Here is a 21584-nt window from a genome sequence, read left to right on the forward strand (position 1 = left end):
TACAATGTAGCACCAGACAGCATTAAAATAATATGCTCTGTGGACCGTCTCTGGGAAGAGAACAGTGGAAGGAAATCAGCTTTGTTGCATTTGGCTGCCTTCTTGTGCCTCCTATCTGACTTACATGTTGATAATCCACCTAAGGCTTCATGGGAAATTCAACCTCCTGTAGACCTTGGGCTTTCTACCCACATTCTTCCTTCTTTTAATTACCATTTCCTGTCCTGAAAGCGAGGAAATGTTCATTATGACCTTTGCAAAACTGTCAAAAAGATAACCTTGTGTTTAGCTTCCTGCCTCCTATTATCAGCAGTTCTGGCTACATTCTTTTGTTGAAGTTAATGCTAACAGTTAAGGCACATTTTTGCATGAATTACTCTTATTCTCAAATTCTCTCTCTACTACTCTTATGTGTAATTAAGCAATTGCTGTAATAGGAGTATTTCCTCCTTAAGTGAGTGCAAGCCATTGCTGGGGAGTGAGAGTGGGATCTAAGCTGTACATAAATGTAAGAGAAATCAGCAAATATGCTGGTCCCAGGAGCTCAGTCCACACTCGATTGGTGTAAGTGTAGACTAACAGCTGAAAGCCTAGCTCACTGCTTTAAGATCCAAAGTCTCTGCTACTCGTGTGTTCTTCTGGTAGCTTTCACATGGAAAATCCAATGCCTTTCACTCAGATAAGAATTATTTCCCATGGGACCTGAACAGGAAGAAAGGAGGAAATGAAAAAAACAGAGTTAGAAAATGAACATAACACGTGGAGGGACTGCTGTTTTCCGTGTGTGTGTGTGTGTGTGTGCGTTTGTGCATGTGTATGTATGCGTGTGTGTATGCATGTGTATGTGTGTGTATGTGTGTGTATATGTGTGTATATTTGTGTGCATGTGCGTGTGCGTGTGCGTGTGTGTGTGTGTGTTTGTGCATGTGTATGTATGCGTGTGTATGCGTGTGTATGTGTGTGTATATGTGTGTGTATATTTGTGTGTGTATATTTGTGTGTGTGTGTGCGCGCATGTGCGTGTGTGAGTGTGCGCGTGTCCACCCACTTGTGCATACAGAGTAAAAGAAGCTGGTCACTCGTGACTGAGCTGATTCTGTGCCTAACCTGGGCCTCTTCCTCTTCCTCCTCACATGCAGGAAAGGTGGGGAAATGGAGATTTTTTTCTATGGTATTAAAGTCCATTTTCCTTCCCAGCCCCCAGCCGCCCTGGTCAGAAGCATCTAATATAACAGGATATTTCAGATGAAAGCATCTTCAGCCATATTTCCCACTGCTTCCCAACTCTCCAGTCCTGCCTTTGATCTGATCACCAACACGGATTTGATTGCCACTTTTGTGGTCCTTTTCTGAAACCCTTCGTTTTCCTTGAGCTCTCTGCAGTATTTAACGGTACAAGGACTCTTCTTTCCTTCTGCCTTACAGCCTGACTTTGGCTTCTGGTGGTCCAAGTTTCTGAAGCCTTCCATATCACCAGGAACAAACTGAGGGCAGTCTCTCTTGCCACTGCTGTAGCTGGAATGGTGTATTCTGCACTCTATTGCAGTGGTTAGTCGGTTGGTTCCCCGCTGCCAGTGTGAATGCTGGGACCTGAGTGGCAGTTTTACTCCTTGGTGGTCTTTACTTTACTTGCACCATTTAAGGAAGGAAGAAAGGAACAACTATTTCTAGAGAAATTGGAAAGATTCCAAGCCTCGGCAAAGGGAAGAAGGAAATAAGAGCCATGCCCTAGGTAGGAAACGGCCTTTGGACGTTGGTCTCTTGGCACTCAGTAGTGCCTGGTATTAGTTGCTGAGTAACTGTAAGTTCCTGTATAGATGGGGATGGATTCTCCACAGGATTCTCGGGAACTAACGAGGGTGCAACCTTGTCTACATTTCTCAGTATGCACGAGGTCTTCCTGTGGGCCCTCTTGACCCTCAGTTCTTGTCAGGATAGCATCTAGAATTTCTCTGTGTCTTCCTGTGAGCTCCCTACTCAAATCCATAACTTCCTTAAAAGACAGCAAGAAATGTAAAGATTGAATTTCTTAGTAATGAAGGAACTTTGTAACTGGTGAGGTTAAGATATCCTTTATTAGATAAGTGCCAGCCAAACACAAGCCAGAGCGTGTCAGGGGCAGCAAGGCAGGGAGGCCAGAGAGAAGGGGCTCCCATGTGCCTTGTCTGTCCCTTTAAACCCTATGAGTCATCCTGACCTCACCTTGACCACACCCTAGTGGGCGTGGTCAGGCACACCTGTAGCCAGCCTCTAGCAGATGTGGCTTACACTGCCCCCTACATCTTAGCATCCAATGCATGATGTATTTTCCATAAAAGCATATTGATTGGGGGCTAAGAATATGCCTTAGTCAGTAAAGTGCTTACCACAAAAGCACAAGGCAGGTCCCTGCGCTTAGTCTCCAGCACCCACATAAAAGTGGCCAGGCATAGTAGTGTATACTTACATCCCAGTGCAGGCCAGCTGGGCTAGCCAAATTGGCAAGTTCCAGGTTCAGTGTGAGACCCTGTCTCAAAAGAACATGGTGGAAGGAAATAAGGAAGACACTCACTGTCAGTCTCTGCCCCCTCCACACACATACCCAAGAACACACTCACACACAGAAAACACACATGCACACACCCGCAGAACATACATACACACACGCACTCACCCCCAGCACACATACACAGAGAATATGTATGCATGCATACATACACTCACACACACAGAGAACACATATATGTGCACATGCAACACACACAGGCTCACCACATACCCACACACCCACACACAAAACATACATATACACACACTCAACCCCCATCACACATACACAGAGAATATGTATGCGTGTGCATGCACACATACACTCACACACACGGAAAACATATATGTGCACACGCAACACACACAGGTTCATACACTCACAGAACACACACACATGTATGTGCTCAAGCACACAGATCACACCCCCACACACTCACAGAACACAACACCCATCCACCCACACTCAGGCACACACCTTTACACACACAGAACACATGCTTATACATACACACAAAACACACCTGCACATAGCACATACACACAGAGAACACACACACACACACACACACACACACACACACATGTTGACTGACTGACTGACGATTTGCCCTGCCATCCTTCCTCATTGTCACAGTCCGCCCTTCTTTGTGTTTCTCTTGGTGGACACAAGCTCAGGAACATTTGCAAAGACGTGCTTCCCTTTCAAAGTTTAACTTCCATTGATTTTTTTTTTCACTCTTTATGCCAGAGACTTAAATTGATTCCAGTTGTTTAAAAGGAATGTGTATTTTTCTTCTACACATTTTAAGGGGAAAATATTTAATGTATTTTCCCTAGACTAAACCAAAACCAGATACTTTTTCCAGAAGTGTATGAATGGACAATGAAGTTATTACTTTGGAAGGGAAAATACCATGATATTGTATTTCAGAAAAGTTAAGTGATCTTGTGCTTGTGTGACTCCAGGTAGAAGAGAAAATCTTTAGTCAGCGATTGGAGAAGAAAGAATAAATTCAACGGCTCTCTTGTACAGACTCGTGATAGAAAAACTGAACAATTTCATGTAGCAGCAGAGAAGCAAATTATATTAGTCAGTGCATATAAATTGCTTTTTTAAAAACAAAAGAATATTCATGACATTTTTCTGTACAAAGATAAAATAGTTCCCTTTATCATGGAATCATAAAATCTTGGGTCTGGAAACTTTGGTAAATTAGATTATTTTCTGTCAAGTGCCAAGCCGGTGACTCCTCTAGGGCAAGGATCATAATGTCTCCTTCCTGTTCAGAATGCCCGCAGTGCTGAGCCAAGAGCAGTGCCAGTCCCCTGAGATAGCAGGCATCGTTTCGGTGAGGACGGTTGAGCGTTGTGGGGGTGGGTAAAGAGAAAAATCCTTCCCCTCTGCAGCAGTGCTTCACTCTGATAAAGCCCACTTGGAGCCACCGAGCTGTTATAATAATAGGGATTATGTCCTGGGGATTTCCCTTCTCCCACTCATTAAAGTGACATGCAAAACACTACACTGGTGCTTTTGTTTGGAGAGTGCTGGCCCACTGCCATAAGGCCTGCAGGCCCAAGGTCATGGAGACCCTGCACATTGACCCCCCATTCAGAACCTGTTGTGGGAGCCTCATCTTCCTATGAACACAGTACAGTCGCTTACACTGGGAGTTCAAGATCAATACTCCACTTAGACTTAGTTCAGGAAGTCCTACCAGCTGTCATGTAAGGGTAATTAACACATTTCTCTCAATTATGCATGCTGGTGGAGGAATTTCAAACATTTGGCTGGATAACAAATCCAGCCCCTCTGTTAGAGAAAGGCCATCCCTCTGGCCATCTGGGTGTTTACTTTTCTTTAGAATCGAGCTTCTTGGAATTTGCTGCTGATGGGGGAGGAAATGGTGAGGACAAAGGGAATGTTCTCCAAAACCCGACGTTGTCCACATCCAACACTGCCCAAGCCTACATGTCAAGAGTCTTAGATCTTTCATTAATGCTTGCCGCTTTTTAATTACATTATTAACATGTATCATGTTTAGCCTGGATGCCATTATGACAAAGATAGTCGAAGTGACTCAAATGTTGCTGTTGACCTCTGCAGTAGAATATTTTGTTTACCTTGTGTGTGTTCCCTAAGGGAACAAGTTATCATTGCGGGAAAACTAATAAAGACCACTGAGCAGACCCAAGCGTGGACAGGTCCCAAGGCTTTAGGACCACACTCACTCCGGCAAATGGAAACACTGAGTGATTTTTAAGACGATGGGCTCAGTGACTAATACGGCAAGCATGACAAGGTCCTGTGGAGGAGAAGCCGATGCCTCCAGGTGGGATAGATAGACCTGGAGAGGTAGGTGGAGTCAGGGTGATGCAGGCAGCAGGCCGCTCTGCGTGGGGGCAGGGGAAAGAGCCTGTGGTGTTTGGAATTTGAGAGTAATGCAGAAGAATATAGGTCAGGTGGCGAATATTGATGATAAAAAAGAAAAGAAGAAAGCCCCTCTCTCCTCAAAGGTAGTAAAGAAGTTTATATGGATCCAAATTAGAGAGAGCCTGCCCAAGGCAGCACAGAGCTAGGCTACCCCAGGTTCCGCGTCCCCATGCAGAAGCAGGATCATGGGGTTTTATAACAACAGAACCAAGAGTTACAGACCAAGGCATTTGAAAAACACATGGGTGGAAACTCAGAGAGGCATTGCAGCAGGATAGGAGACTTTGCTATTGGCCTCCGATGCTGTCTGGTGAGGTTCTCAGCCTGTGGATTGGGGGAACCTGTTGACCAGCTAACTTAGTAGATCCCAGAAGGGTTCCAGCTGTTTGTCCCAGGAGAGGCGGGCAAGGATGGCTACTCAGGGAGGATTAAACCGGCCCAAGATAAAGCATGATTAGACATTGGGCCTGCACCATCCCAACCCTCCGTATCCATGGCAGCTCTAGTCAGTCAGGTTTTACCCTCATTCCAAGAATTCTAGTTCGCAATAGAGATGAGAGTGACACCTTAAAACAGGCCGCAAAAGACCCCAGATGCCAAAGAGGTGAATGTAGACATTCATTTGTTTGCAACAAGGAAATATTTTGAATGGGGAAATAAAAAACTTAGCAACGTTTTGTGATCATGAGAAGATGAAGTGCAGATTTTTGCACCTCAGAGTTTGCTTATTGGGAGAATATCTTTTTTCTTCTGTTCTCTTTTAACTCTGTTGGCACACGGTAATTGCATGCGACAATGAATTACATTATGACATTTTCACACACACGCATCTTTTGTGTGTTGGTAACATCCATGCATCCCACATTACCCTCTCGTGCCCATCACACTCCAGGTGACTCAGAGCCTCTTTCCAGCTAGTTGTCTTCCACTGTGCTGTCTGTCCCGGGGGCAGGTACCCAGTGAGTGCCGGGTACCCAGCAAGAACATGGGTGAAAGGTTTTTAATAGGAGCGCGAACTCGTTGCCCGCGTCTGGCACTGCTGAAGAGAGTGGACGGTGTCTTCACCGAGATACCCAAGGACAACAGAGGTCAGTGACGTGAGTCCTGAGTGAGTGTGTGTCGTCATGTCCTCACCAAAGGGCAGGGCATGTTTACACACAGACAGCCAAAGACAGAAAACTGGAACAGACCCCTCCCGACATCCCTCAGGAGAAAGAAACCCGCTCATTTCTTGATCTTAGACATCTTTCCCCCTAGAAACGTTAAGTCCATACCTTTCTGTGGATCAAGTCACTCTGCGTGTTTCTGGTCAGCTCTGAGATGCACCAATAGACAGTGTATAGTGAACTGATGGTGGCTCTGAGGAATCCACGGGGAGGGGAAGATGGAAAGTGCCCTGGAGAGGTGCTTCTCTTGGTGACAACAGCAGTGTCAGGACAAGGAGAAGTGCCAAAGGGCTTGTGTGGTGCTCCATGTATGGATTGGACATGGGGAGATCTGAGCCCTAGCTAGTTTGTGCTCTGACTCCAAATAGTCTCCCAATCCCGGTTGCCCTGTCTCCCCTTCCTCAGTGTCTCCATGGATACAGGAGTGCAGGCGGGCAGGCGGTGATTATATACATATATCTTCTTAGAGCATCTCTGCCTTCATATACAAGAACACACAGTGTTGATTACGGTTTTACATCAGATAGAATCAGCACCTGCCCATGTGTGACTCTGCATTTGAGTGAGAGTCACAGCCTACCTGTTCTCAAAAGGGATTTAAAAGAACTTTTAAAATTCAGCATCTTTTTTTTTTTTTTTTTTTTTTTTTTTTTTTTTTTTTTTTTTAGGAACAACTAGTAGAAATCTGACCCACAGGAAAAAAGAAACAGAGTAGTACAGGTCACCTGAGATGAACTCATTATTGGATTTGAACTTTAGCACTGAGTTTCCTGGCAGTTAAGACAAAAAGAAAAACATGTGCTTATTGTCTGATAAAAATCAGTGTAATATGATTAGCTCTTGAGGAAAACACATAGATAGGTTGAGTGCTCAGCTGGGTTACAGTTAAGAATATACCAATTCAAAATGCATTAAGAACCATGCGAAAATCCATACTCTGTAACCCAGTAATTCTTCTTACACTGAGGAAATCTTAAAAGGAGAGAGGGAGGCGGGGAAAGTGGGCTATGTGTGTGCACACGCTTGTCTGGGAATCATTTGTGAAGCTGCAGAATCAGAAAGACTAGGATAGATAACATAGTCACTTGGTTATTGTGCATTTGTTCATGTAATAGACACTGTAGACAAGGCTGTCCAGCAAAAGAGAGAGGCAAGGCTGTTCAGCAACAGAGAGAGAGAGAGAGAGAGAGAGAGAGAGAGAGAGAGAGAGAGAGGGATATCCAACAACACCGAGAGAAAAGGCTGTCCAGCAACAACACACAACACACACAGAGAAGAGAGAGAGAGGAGGAGAGAGAGAGAGAGAGAGAGAGAGAGAGAGAGAGAGAGAGAGAGAAGGCTTACAAAGACTCATTAAGAAGAGTCAGAAGAGGAGGAGTCTGGGTGGAGGTGGCGTGCCCATTAAAGTGCCAGCTACACAAGCCTGACTTCAGATTCCCAGCACCACACAAGTTGAGTGTGGTGTTTTGTGACTGTAATCCATATTCTGGGGAGGCCTAGACAGGATCCTTGGGGTTTGAGCTTACTGGCAAACTGGTCTTGCCCAGTTGGTGAGTTCCAGGTTCAAAAAGAGTCTGCCTCAAAAGGTGTTATAGAACATGCCTGGCATCAACCGCTGGCTTCTGCACTCACACTTGCACTCATGTGTGCACACATGTGCGTGCGTGTGCACATACACACACACACACCAGTCAGAAGGTAAAAGTGTGTGTTTGCCACACAGATGTCAAGGGAGAGTCCTTAATCGTGGTAGTATTTGTGATAGAACTATGCTCTTAAAGGGGTTCTCCCCACATTCCATACTGCCCCCTTTTTAATGTTTACAGTTAAATTTAAGAAGATGAACGGGTTCACATATTTAAGTTTTACATTTAAGTTATGCTTTATGGAATTATGTTTTTAATTAAAAACAAAGAGAAACATTTCAGAAGTGCAAAAATAGCAAAACTAAGATTAAAGGCACATGCCTTTAATCCCAGAACTCGGGAGGCAGAGGCAGGGGAACTCTGTGAGTTGCAGACCAGCCTGATCTACAAGAGCTAGTTCCAGGACAGCCTCCAAAAGCCACAGAGAAACCAGTCTCAAAAAACAAATAAATAAATAAATAAATAAATTGTATTATTATCTAGAAAGTGCTGTAAATGAATTTCTTGAAATAGTTTTCAGTGTCCAGAATGTCTTTCTGAAAGACGAAGTCATATGGATGAACAGTAGTCACACTGGGGACCTAGTGTTTGTTCTGAGGTCACTGGCACTGTTGAAGCAAGTATGTACTAAGATGCCATGAGGGGGCCAGAGGTGAGGAGGGTCCAGTGGCCCCCTGTTCTCACCATGCTCCTGGACCTCCACACTTGAGATCCGTCTCTTAACCAATAGCCCTCCTCGTGGCTAACCTGCCCCCGCTTCTTCCTGTGTCACTCTCCACCGTACTCCTCTGAGGTTAAGGGGAAGATCTTCCTTTGTCCTTTGATTGCAAAACGTTATGACCAAGAACTCGCTCTGCGTGTTGAGCTGAAGCACTGTAACTTAACATTGTTAAACCTCCACGGCATGTAAGAACATTCCAGAAAGCACTCCACTAAGCAGTGGCTTGAAAACAAATGGTACATGGAAGAAAACTTTTGGTTGGTTTAGCAAAAACTGCTCCAGCCTGGGGCAGAGTCCCTCTAGGCTTGTGAAAGCAGACCAGTGTCATACACAATATAGGATGGGGAGAAGGGGGCCGCCTCACCTGTTGAGTAAAACGACATTAATAAAATGCTGTGTTCTCTCGTGATCAGATCGAAGGTGTTTCTCAACTGCCTTCAGAACTTGTGAGTTCTTTGGCTGGGTCATGAGTGAAAGGTTCAGGCACTATGCTGGCCTGCCTCTGTTACCTGGTGGAATGAATAACAATGAGTTCTGTGGTGTCCTTCTCCTCTGCCATCTTTTACTGGAAGCAAGTGGTTAACATTTGTTTGCACTGCATTTTTAATGGTTTCTAGATTGTTTTCACGGCAACAAACCAGGGTCCAGAGCAAATAGGAAACCCTGGAAAAAATGCGTCCACGATGGCAGACCCTTGGGATGCGACCTCCTCATACCGTCCTTAATGATTGGTGGTGCCCTGACCACACTTTAGAAGTCAAGTATCAGCAAGCAGCTCACAACTAACATTCCATTTTTAACACCATTTTTTTTTTTTTTTGCACTTGTGGGCTTTGGAAAAGTTTAAATTTCTCCTTTAACATTGAAGTGTTTTTTTCTGAGTTCCTGTCTGCTGTTTTCACCATCTCTGATGGGGAACACACAGTTCTAGAAGTCTCCGTGCATACAATTAGGGATTGTATTTGAATCTGTATTTTGTCCCTTGCCATAGAATTTATAACTTTAGCAGTGTTCATATGGATCTTTGTAAAAGGCTTTGTCTTCAAGTATCATGTGGGGCTGCTTGCCCTGGTGAAAAACCAACATCCCCTGGAGTCACAAGGCTTAACGCAGCGAACAGCCAGAAGACCAGAGAGAAGTAAATTCTAGAAAATTCTTAGGAGAAATTACATGTATACCTGGTAAAAAGAAATAAATACCCCTAGCCCCGCCCCCAAGATTCTTCAAATCAGTGGCTTTCTTAGCCTTGTGTTTGCCAGGCTAAGGGCTCATCCCATGCATTAGCTTCAATTTTTAAAACCAGAAGCTGAATTGCCCATGGTTGCTCCGAGGCAGTGGCCCTGGCTTTTCTTTCCTGCACACTTTTGTCCCCCTGGGGCTCCTTCACCCTGCCTCTGCCCAGAAGACAGAGCAGGAAAAGCTGATGGAGCTTTGAAGCAGACTGAGAAGACAACAGAACTTCAGGAGGCTGGGGCTGTCACTCAGTTGGTAGTGTTTGCCTTGCATGCACAAAGCCCTTAGCTCCATCCCCAGTGTCACATAAAAGCAGGGTGTGGCCATGCTCACATGTGACACTAGAATTCAGGAGGTAGAGGGTCAGAGGGAGTTCAGGGCGTGAAACCCGGAGGGAAAGAAACGGAAAGAATAAAACCTTCAGCAAAGGACGGAAAAGGAGCGGTGGGCACTGGAGGCCTATTGTCTTGTGAGCTCCAAACTGCGGTAGAGGTGGTGGTAATATAGGTGGTAATATACCCAGGGCTCTTCTCTCCTCTGTCAGAGAAGCTGAGGTCGCCACCATGGATGGATGGCTTTGCCCCCACCATGTAGCTCCCAGTGGTGGCTGCAGCAGTGGCCTGGTCCTTTCCCAGATTCTTGTATCTTAAGGGCCGAGATGAGGCTGCTGGGAAGGCTGCTCCTCTGAAGGAGGGACCCAGAGGAACCTGAGGGGTGGCATCCTGGAAATAGGAAGCCCACTGCCCCTGGGCTTCTTGTTTTTCAGCCCTCCAGACTTTCCCTGCTCTGGCGCACCCCACCCCCTCACAAGAGCAGTGCTAAATGGAGTTCTGTATGACATCAGCAGTATTTAGAGATTGCAAGTTTGACATAATGCACTTCCTCATAATTTATTAAAGTTGCTAATACATTTTTAAAAAATATGTGAAGAGCGTAGGAGCCTCACAGTAATTCAGGGCAGTGCATTAACCCTCCATTGATTTTTGCATCTTGCCAGAGTGAAAGCTAAACCCTCCTGATGATGGGTGAGCCCCACCCTCTGGGCACCTCACTCTTCTCACTCCTCAGATAGAACTGTTGCTCTCACCTTACCCTGAGGCCCGTGATGCACTCTGGTGGATGTTCCAAGATCACTGGGGCGCTGCCTCCTGAGCCTCTCACGTGAACTATTCACTTGCACCTTTTGGGCCTCTCACACAGCCTTTTCTCCCTAAATCTTACCACTATCGTACTTATTACAGTGTGTGTGTGTGTGTGTGTGTGTGTGTGTGTGTGTGTGTGTGTGTGTGTGCGCACGCGCGCGTGTGAGCGTGCATGTGTGCACGTGTGCACATCTGTGTGCGTGTGTGTTCAAGTGAGCATTCATTTGTGCACACTCATAGAGACCAGAGGAAAACATTGGGTGCCCTCCGCCATCATTCTCCATGATATTTATTGAGGCAGGGTCTCTCTCTGAGCCTGGAACTCACCCATTCAGTTAGCCTGGCTAGCCTGCAAGTCTTGGGGGTCCTCCTGTCTCCACTGCCCAGCACCAGGGTTACAGGCACGCACCACCATGCCTGGCTTTGTATGTGGGTGCTAGGATCGGAACTCAGGTCCTCCAGTTGGTCAACAGGCATTTTACTGACTGAGACATCTCTGTGGCTCCTCACTGGTTATTTTATTAATTGGAACATCTGTCTTCCTGTTTTAAAATGTAAGCTCTAGAAAGACAAGACTTTTGCATTGTTTCATTATCACTTTCTATCTGATGCCATAGACCACAATCTAATATTCAATGGGGGAATGAATGATTGACTGTGTGGACCTGGTAACATATTCACTGTAAGAACACCAATGTTGGAATCATCTTGCTGTCACTGTTTCCTTCACTAAAAGAGTTAACAGCTTGAACACCGAAGTTAGAAATCTAGCACCCAGGAGAGAAGAGGCTGGAGGCAGGGCTGAGGGAGCTGAAGGGGACTCTGCTATGACCCATGGCTTTGGGGACAAACTATTCATCTTAGGCCAGTTCCTTCCTAGCCTTAGCTCACTCACTCCAGATGCAGAACAGAGGTGAGCAGACAGGACCCCAAGGTTTTTGTAAGAAGCTGAGTCAACTTACATATGTAAAACATAGGACATGTAGGAAGCCTTTATTAAAGTAAAACCTGTGTTCCTATTTAAAACCATCTGAATTGATGCGTAGAAGGTTGCATTACTGATAAAGTGGGAATCTCTGTCCTTGCTGTCAGTTTTACTTTAGGGAATACATTGAATTGAATTTACAAAAAACAAACAAACAAACAAACAAAAACCAGCTTTGGCAGTAGTAAATTTGGTTTGATGGAGGACAGATCCTCCTATATACACACGATAAGGACTGCCCAATGCAAGAAGTAGCCCCCGAAGTAGGCCAAGCCCTGCTCAAGCTCATTTGTTCACTCCCCAGGTTTGTAGGGCTCTTGGCCTTGGGATATCTGTCTTCTGAAAACTCCTCTATTCAGCAAACATGGACTTAGGACTCGCTGTCCTCAAGGCCTTATACTCCCTGCTGTTGGCTATTCACGAAGGGGTGAGTGAGCTTCTTCTTGAGGAGCGTAGAGGCCTTATCTGTGATGGAATCCGGCATTGATACGCATGAGGTTACCATCAGTGTCAACAGCGGGAATCAGAATCGGGGGCCAGGCGCCATCCAGACATTAAATTGCCTGAGAAGTTCACACAAGGACAACTTTCTCAAGACCCCTGGGGAGTGGGTGGGAGCGAGTCAAATGGAGAGAGGGCAGCTGAGGTGGACTTTGGCAGACACTTCAAGCCGGAGGAAAGGAGAGGAGGCCACTGCCCTAAGGTCATAGACATTAGGAAACAAAACATTGATAGATGTCTAAGAGGCGCAAACCTAAGAGTGTGGCTAAGGTTCTTAGGTGTCTCTCCAACTACATGCCTGAAATCTAGGGCCCTCAGTTTTGCCCTAACAGTGTGTCTTCAGCTCCAGTATGAATAAAAGAAGTCAGAGCAGCCTGTCAGGGTCTCTCTGATGATTGGTTTGATGAATTAAAATCCAACCAGATTTATAAAATGTACTCCATCACTTTAATTGAATTTGTAAAGATGTATGATTTATGAAACATTGCATGGACCCTTCTGGCTAATATTAGATCACTTATAACTAATCACTACAGTGTCTTTCCTTTCTGTCCCCATTACAAGTCTGTGTATTCTAGGGTTCCTCATGGAAGGGAGCATCTCACTTGTCATCCTTGTCTGCCCTTGGTCCTAGCATGGTTCCAGACACATAGCAGGAGCCAGGGATATGTATCCAGAGCAGGTGCTCAGGCGAGGCTGAGAGGTCAGAGCAGGGACTTTCCCCTTACAATGTGTGACCTTGGGCAAGTTAACTTCCATGCATTTTGGCTCCCACACGTGAAATAGAAAATAAAAATAAGCCCCACACACAGGCTAATTGCAAACCCTAATAAGATCATTTCTGCAAGACACTTAGCACTGTGCTTAGTGCATTGAGAGATTTCAATCCATGAGATTTTTAATAACTTTGATTTTTAATAATTTTAATATAAACATGTAGAAAGCCAGAAACCGAGAGCAGGAGGTCGGGGTTGCTCTGTTGTGTTCACATCTTGGCTCTGTCTCTCACTACATATATTCTCGAGGATGTGATGATAGTCTGTGCAGGACCCTTGTCCTGCCAGCTGTCAGATGGAGGTGTCTCCATCTCTAAGTACTAAGCAAAACACTTAGATAGTATCTAGTATGCCACTGAAGAGAATCGTTTAATAATTGATTAGAAAACTGGTGTATGTTCAGTTACCAAGTATTACTATCATATGCAAATATATGGATATGTATGTATATATAATGCTCGTTTTCAAAAATAGTATACTCTTCAACAATGGATTTGTTAGATTTACAAATAAATCAGTTTGACAGGCAGTTTCGGGACTGTTACCTATCAAATATCCAACTGGTAGCAATGGGTGGGTCACATTTAGAGTTTGCTAGGAAAACCTAGTCCAGCACTTTACTCAGACGTCCAAGAGGGAGAGAAAGTGATATGTTGCTAAGTGTTTGTCTTCCATTGGGAGTTAGCGCTGTCCTGGACCAGAGTTGCTGGTTCAGATGCTGGTGCTGAACACAGTTGTCCAGGTCCATCTCAGAGACGGGCTGAAAAGCAAGGAGTCTGGGGAACAGTCTCAGGTGCTCCAGAGGATGGGCCGCAAGAGCAGTCTACATAGGCTTGGGAAAGACGCAGCATGTGATCAGGGCTTTCCACGACAGGCAAGCTGACCACACCTGATACCCAAACCCCAAACCAAAAGAAGCCCCATGGAATACTCAGACACTCAGACCTGACGTCTTTGCTGTCCAGTATGTCAACATTGCAGGTAGATGGCAGAATGTTGAGAAGAAAGTCACTGTGGTTTTCATTTCTGGACCCTGCTGTCCTGTGAACTTGGACCTACCTGAGGTCAGGATAGGGAGAAATTAATGACGAGGTGACTGCAACGCTAGGTGGCGCATTAAACAGCAGGGCACCTCTCCTTCATGCTTCCCCTGCCACTGCCTTGCTTTTCAAACTGCCCTGGAAGGCAGCCTCACTTCACGGATGGGACTGTACGATGCCTGGGTACCTCTGTAATGTGTCTACTCCCTTTCCTTACTTCACACTGGACTGCTTCCCCCCCCATACAAGTTTAATATCAAGGATCATTTGTTTTCTATCAAGTCACTATAATCAGAATTTAAAAATTCTCCCAACATTTCTCTTGGAAAACAGATCTTCAGAGTAGTAATTCAGTAGGCCATACTGAATTACTAATAAGCTCCTCGTTGGAACTTTTTTTTGTTTGTCACTAAAATAAATCTCCCTTATTAGATTTCCCAGATAAAAATTGGGTAGCATTCACGCTGACTAGTTTCATTGGTAGAGAAATCATGCACTTGCCAAAGATTTACCAACAGTGGTCATTTATTTCTAAACAAGCAAGGTGATCTTGCCACCCATGTTAAGGAAATGAGTCTGTCTGTGGAGCCAGACACTGTGGTGTGATACTGTGACCTTCATTCCCAGGAAAAATATACATTTCTTAGAGGATGTTAGATTCTTGCTTGGGGCTGGTTTACAGCAATGGAACACAGGCTGGTTTACAGCAATGGAAATCCATGTTGTCACCACTCTAGGCGTCTGCAGCCAAGGGTCAGCAAAGCCAGACTCCCGCTAAAGCCTCCAGGAAGGTGGCTTTCCTGCCCCCTCACTTATCTGGTGGCCTCGGCTGTTCCTTGGCATCAAGCAGCTGTCTCCTTCCTCATTGCATTTGCTCTGTGCAAACTTTCCATTTGACAAGTGGCGGGACCTGTGGCATGGGCCTGTACTGCCAGCAACTCGAAGCTGAGGCAGGAGGATCACAAATTCAAAGCCTGCCAGGGCAGGCAGACAGGCAGACAGACAGACAGACAGGCAGGCAGACAGGCAGGCAGGCAGGCAGACAGACAGACAGACAGACAAACAGGCAAGCAGGCAGGCAGACAGACAGACAGACAGACAGACAGACAGACAGACAGACATGCAGGCAGGCAGGCAGACAGGCAGACAGACAGACAGACAGACAGCTTGATGAGGTCTTGTCTCACATGGGTTTGTTTTTTTCTTTTGTAAAAGTCTAGTAAAGTGTGTGTGTGTGTGTGTGTGTGTGTGTGTGTGTGTGTGTGTGTGTAGTGTTGTGTAGTGTGTGTGTAGTGTTTGTGTAGTGTGTGTAGTATGTATGTAGTGTGTGTGTGTATGTGTGTACTGAGTGTAGTGTGTGTAGTGTGTGTAGTGTGTGTAGTGTGTGTGTGTGTATGTGTGTAGTGTGTAATGTGTGTGTAGTGTGTGTGTGTGTGTGTACTGTGTAGTGTATGTAGCTCGACTTGCCTAGTGTGTGCAAGCACAATCCTTAGACCTGCACACAATCTAAATTAAGAAACGACAAACCTAGAGCACTAGTCACACTGGATGAGGCTCACCCCAGGGCTTCATGTTCACTAAGTCACATCTGAGAAGACCCCGCCCCCAGGTACGGTCCCTCTCACTTTCAGAGGTAAAGAGTGTTAGGACTTCAGGAGATCTTTTCCAGGGAGAATCAGTTCAGCACAGAACATGAATTACCCGACCTTATGCCCACCCGAGAGTTCATAATCACACCAGGTCCTCTCTTCTGTTTAAACTAGTCTTTCATATGCTGGGCTAAAAAAGTGTCACTCGGGAGTTTCTCCCCTCCCCAAGAGACGGTGGAGGGGATTCATATTAGTAATGGATTACAGACCAAAATGCATCTTTGTTTGACTTTAGTGTGACCTTGGAAAGTGCCTTTGAGTCTGTGTCCAAATCTCATCCTTCTCTACCCTTAAATTGGGGTAACAGATTACAGGGGTGCTGTGGAGCTGCAATAAGATACTGTGTGTGAGGACTGCTTTGTGAGGTGTGATGCGAATTTTCCACTGTGAGTCTCTTAAAAGTGGCTCTGCGGAGAGGTGATTCTGCAGAGGGCAACGGCAGGGATCTCAGGCCAGCCTGCCTGGAGCAAGCCCAGGTCTGCTCCATGTGAGCTGTGTGGCCTTGGCACCCTGCTGCCTCCGCCTCCTGTGCCTCTGTTCTATCTCATAAAGCAGGACTGTTAGCAGCACCTCTTCTAAGAGCTTGTAGCAGAGATTAGATAGGAATGATCTTGGAGAAGTGCTTAAAAACTGCCTGCTACATGATAGCTCCCATATTACATAACTCTTGACTATTTTTGTCAAGGGCAAGGCCACAGCATGTGTCCCATGTGCAATTCCACCCCAGCTTCTGGTGTAAAGCACATGCTCCAGAACCATTTGTAGGATGAACAAAGGAATGGAGACACCTTCAAGTCCCACCCCACCCCCTCCTCCCTGCAAGTACTGTGCTGTTTCTCTACCCAGTACCCCAACCCTGTGCTGTGGTGCAAGCCCTGCCCTGCTCCTACCCAGCCTCGATGTCCTGAACAAAATGCAGGTTCCTTCTACCTCAGTTGGATCGATAGCTCATTCCCAAGCCACCAAAGCAACCCAGGAAGACTGTCTTTGTGTGTGTGACTCAGCATGAATGCACTGTTGGAAAGCCCCCCACTTTCTTATCTTCCAATATTCTTTCCTTCTTCCCCCCACATCTCTCTACTCTCCCCTTTGGCCCACTCTTTCCCTTAGCACATACACATGACATCCAACCCTGACCCCCCGTTGCTACCTCTAGTACAGGGAGCAGCCATGCACTATGGCTTTGTCACAAATATGTTTATTATCAGATGTGATCTTCATTATCAGTTTACCGTAAGTACCTACCTATTGGTACTTACGGTACTTACTACCTATCAGCCAATCAGAATGCCAGGAAGCTCTAGATTGGGGGCCCCTGCTGGGTTGAGTTTAACCATTTGACAGCTGAGATCCTGCACTGGTCAGTAGATTGGGGGTGGCGTAGGAATAGAAAAAGAAGTGACAAAGATAACTTGGCAACAACAGGCTTGGGGAAAGTGACTATTTTCTGTGTAGAACAGTGTTTCCCGTGTTTAAATAAATGGCACAGACACACCAGTGCAAACTTGCTAAATGTCAGCCTTTCGGGCCGACTGTCTGCATCTGACTGAGCTCTGGGAGCAGGGGTGGTGGCAGGTGATTCTCCAGGCTGTAGTTCAGATTGGACTGAAAACAATCGCAGGTGATGGGCAGTATACACAGTGTATCCTTGGAGACTGACCAGCCAGCCTCTGGTGTAAATGGAGTTCTTTATTGGTCTAATAACAAAAACCCAGAATCAGATATAAAATGCTGAGAGATCAGAGAGAAGGAGCAAGTCAAAGACACATTTACCTCATTAGCATCTCAGCAGACAAGACAGCGACTTTCCTGTTTCTTCACACATCGTCTCTCTGCCCAGCCACCTCACTTCCTGTTCCTGCCCCTCCATCTCACTTCCTGTTTCAGCCCAGCCATATCACTTCCTGTTCCTGCCCCTCCATCTCACTTCCTGTTTCAGCCCAGTCATATCACTTCCTATTTGTACAGACTTCCTGATCTCTATGGTTAGCTAGTGGCAAGCTACATCCTCTGATCTTCGGACAAACTTTATTTGTACAAGCAAAATAATACCACTCTCTGGAGTGACTGGTGACCAAAAGTGGCAGCCAGCTAATTCTCTGAATAGCCATTTCTTACTCCCAGTCAGGACCCTGTGCCCTCAACTAGATGATCTGATTAAGATTGCAACATCAAGGTCCAGCCCTTTTCGCTGAGGGGGCAAGCTCTTGGCAGTGTGTTCGCACGACACCTGGTATTTAACTCACCTTGGCATTCACCACTCTGAGCCTTTTCTGTGTACAAGTGTATATGTGTTCCTATGTGTGCTTGTCGTGTGTGTTCATGTGGGCTGCAGAGGACAGCATCAGCTGTCACCCACCTTGTATTTGGAGACAGCATCCCCTGTTGGTCAGGAACTCTCAAAGTATCTAGGCTGGCTAGCCATGGGCCCCAAGGATCTACCAGCCTGTCTCCGTGTCCCCAGCACTGGGGTTACAAGCGTGTGCCACTATGCCAGGCTTTTCCGCACTCTGAATCTTAAGTGCCATTTCATGTGGTAGAGTGTGGCTCATGATAGGGTCAGGCCTGCTTGTAGGAAAAGAGAAAGAAGGCCACTGGTAGCATTCACTGCATGCCACTGTGGAAGAGGTTGGTGCCGTAGGCTCTACAGATAAAGTAGCAAAAGAGGCCAGCCCTCCCCCGCAGAAGAACCCTAGAACCATGCTGTGAATATTTCAAGGGCTCCTTCTTCACCCCTGGCACTGTACAGGTTTTTGAACACCATATCAGAACAACCCACAAGTCACCACCAGACAGGTTCCTTGCACAGTTGATGTGCATCATGGTCTACACTAACCAAACTCCCCTTGTGACTCAAAAGACACACTTCAGTGGGAAAAAAAATAGAAGTGGAAAATTTTTTAAGCGAGGCATTTGGTGCCCAGAAATTTGTTTTCCTGGATCTCTAGAGAACTCAGGGGTTATTTTTGGTTTTGCTGATTTCTCCTTACTGGCAGGTCTTCATTTCTAACAGATAAAATGAGGAGGAGGAGGAGAAGGCTCGCTCAACAGTCAAGACAACAGTGAACACTCTTCCCTGTCATGTGGCACAGTAGTGTGAGAAACCAAGGCCGCCAGGCAATCAAATTCCATTTTTAAAAACTATGCTTACATAGGCTCTGAGATGCCAAACACAAGCAGTTTGACTCCTTTACCTTCCTTCTCCATTTATTGTTTTATCTATTTTAAATTGTCCCCAAAATAAAGGCATGTGCCAACACCACCAGCTCCCAAAGGAGTGGACAATTCCTTGGCACGCAGTGAGTCAGTCCGAGCCTGCCTGCCGAGCACACCTGTGACAGACAGCCTCCATCTCCCCAGCTCTCTAGTGAGGACATCTGCCCTAAAGGCAGATGCACAGAGAAACAGCAGTGGTGTTCAACCCCTTCCAGGGTTAGTACTCTAGCCCCTTGGAGCACCCCTGGCCTTAGACCATGGTTGGTGTAGGCGATAGAATGACACCTGGATAGCTTTTTTTGGAAGAAAAGGCAACAGGGTGCACACACCTATGTGTCCTGAGTCCAATTCTTCTTTCTGAGCCACTAAACTCCAACAGTGCTGGCAGCGGTCAGTCGTGGCACAGCTGAAGTTGCCCGTGACTACCTCCTGGCATGTATGGGTTCTTCTCCATTGTACCCCGGGGCTTCCTGCATGTTTCTTCCACAGCAAAGAAGTCACAGAGGGAAAGGAACTTGTCCCAGAAGAGAGACATTTGCAAGTAACCCCTTCAATATCTCTAATAAGCGTAACAGCTTTGCTATTTACAGGGAAATCATTGCATAGGAAGTCTATAAAAGAAGAATCACATTATAAATTGAACCAAGTAATAAGCAGAAAGGGCCTGCTTTAGATCTGTACATAATGCCAGTGACATGAGAAGCTGTTCATTTTGATGGAAGTTCTGGTTATTGTTTACTCCCAAGCCTACAGTTTCCTTCTAATCCCAACACCATTGTGTGCTTGTAGTCTATCTGCTGTATTGTATGGTTGCAGCTAATAATACAAGGAGCTCGTTCAGCTCAGTCAGTTCTTTTAATTCAAAAGAAGGCAAAAAGCCAGTCTGTCACTTGCTTTGAACAGAGCTGGTTCAGGACCACAGTTAATGTAGTGAACTAGGTTCTGATGTAAGCAGGCATTCCATTTCCCTGCACTTTTACTTACAAGCATTAAATTCAGCCTAGATGACCTGACTCTGACACCTGAGAATAGTAAACCTGTGAAAATGTAGCTCCTGTACCAAATCGCAGCCCACCTATCCCCACTTCACAAATATTGACAGATTTTTGAAGCTACAGGGAAACTGAGGCTGTGAGCCTCCGGCCCACCCAGCCAGTTGAGTCTCTGAAAATATCTGCTGAGCTATGTCTCTGGCACAAGGATCAGATGGTGGTGCGCTGTCAGGTGAGGGCTTTCACACCTGAGACGTGTATACTGTCGGCACTTAATAAGTCCTCCTAGTCCTCATCATTTGGACTCAATCCTTTGCTGCTGGTGTTCTGCATATCTGGCTGCACCGACTTCTCCTAAGTCTTGGAACATTTCTGGGCACTGGCCAGACATCCCCTATGCCAGCTTTCACCATAACTGTTGGTTTTTGTGGACTCTCTGTTTTTATCAGATTGGGAAGCTTCAAGAAAAGAGATGTTAAAAACCATACTCACCCTTTTATGTATATTTTTGGAGCAGCTTCTGCTATTCCCCAGGCTCTAACAATTGTTGGAAGGCATTGATGTAGGATTGCTCTCATCTCATAGGCGAGAAAACCAAGACAGGGGCTTTTATAAGGTACTAGTAAACGTTCCCACAGCCATCTGGAGAGAAAGCCACAATCAGGGCTCTCCAACTGGAGCGCTACTGCTTTAAACTCTGGGTGAATCATGCTGTGTGGACCAGCCCTGGCAAGTCTCAGCAGAGGAGACAGATGTTAAAGAGAGAGATCTAAGGCTCTTTGAAAAGATAAAGATCCAGAGTTGGCACAGGGTATGAGAACAGGAGTAGCAACGGGTTAAAGAGCTTGGTGCACAGGCCAGACAGAATCAAGGCTGCAGAGAAACTACACACACAGTGGCTTTTTTACAGGGGGTGTCATTACTCACTGGGTAAAGAAGGGGTTAATGGTGTTGGTGATGATGCTGATGGTGACGACGTTAACGAAGCCTATGGTGCTTACTGTTCGCCAGACACCATTAAACATTTCATATGAATTAACTCTGGACCTTTGTTGGGGAGCTACGAGGTTTAGAGAACTATTATTATCTATGTTTGCAGATGGGACAGAAGGCAGCCACAGGTCACACTCTCTAAGTTCGCCCAGCAATAGGAACAGAGCTGGATTTTAAGACCTATTAGTCTGTTTCTTAATCCTTAGTAAATGACTTTTCCAGGCCACACAGGGAACTCAGGAATGTAACCCCTGGCCAGGAGCAAACTTCCTGACTGCAGATTTCAGGATTCTTGTAGAATGCCAGGGTCTAAGAGGCCCTTCTGTAGCTTTTCTGTGCCCATCAATGGTCCAGGACATTCGCCGTCCCCAGGAACCACCTTCCATGGCCAGCAGTGAGTTCTAGGATGCAAGAATGTCACTTTGAGAGCACATGTCATTGTCTGCCCTGATGGTTCCACTCTGCAAGGCCTGTCCCTCCCCCTCCCCGGGTCCCACCTCAGTGTGGCCTGTTCACATGGATACATGCCAGTTGAAAGTCCAGTGGCCAAGCAAAGCCGAGAGG

The 21584-nt window shown here is 46.0% G+C and overlaps 1 protein-coding gene and 1 long non-coding RNA gene across 10 annotated transcripts in view; one reads left to right on the forward strand and one right to left on the reverse strand.

Moving 5' to 3' along the window:
* Mbnl2 (muscleblind like splicing regulator 2) overlaps positions 1-21584 on the forward strand; it is a 155056-nt gene that overhangs the window by 74216 nt on the left and 59256 nt on the right. The gene's annotated exons all lie outside the window — the stretch shown is intronic.
* On the reverse strand, positions 11836-17651 carry LOC113833258. Of its 2 annotated transcripts, none has more exons than XR_003480834.2 (2): positions 17593-17651; positions 11836-15115 (listed from the first exon to the last, which is right to left on the reverse strand). It is a non-coding gene; the product is annotated as an uncharacterized LOC113833258 (long non-coding RNA). The 2 variants fall into 2 exon arrangements; XR_003480835.2 differs by having other exon boundaries at positions 11836-14189; positions 17593-17650.

Source organism: Cricetulus griseus, assembly GCF_003668045.3.
Source record: "Cricetulus griseus strain 17A/GY chromosome 1 unlocalized genomic scaffold, alternate assembly CriGri-PICRH-1.0 chr1_1, whole genome shotgun sequence".
Classification (NCBI taxonomy): Eukaryota; Metazoa; Chordata; class Mammalia; order Rodentia; family Cricetidae; genus Cricetulus; species Cricetulus griseus.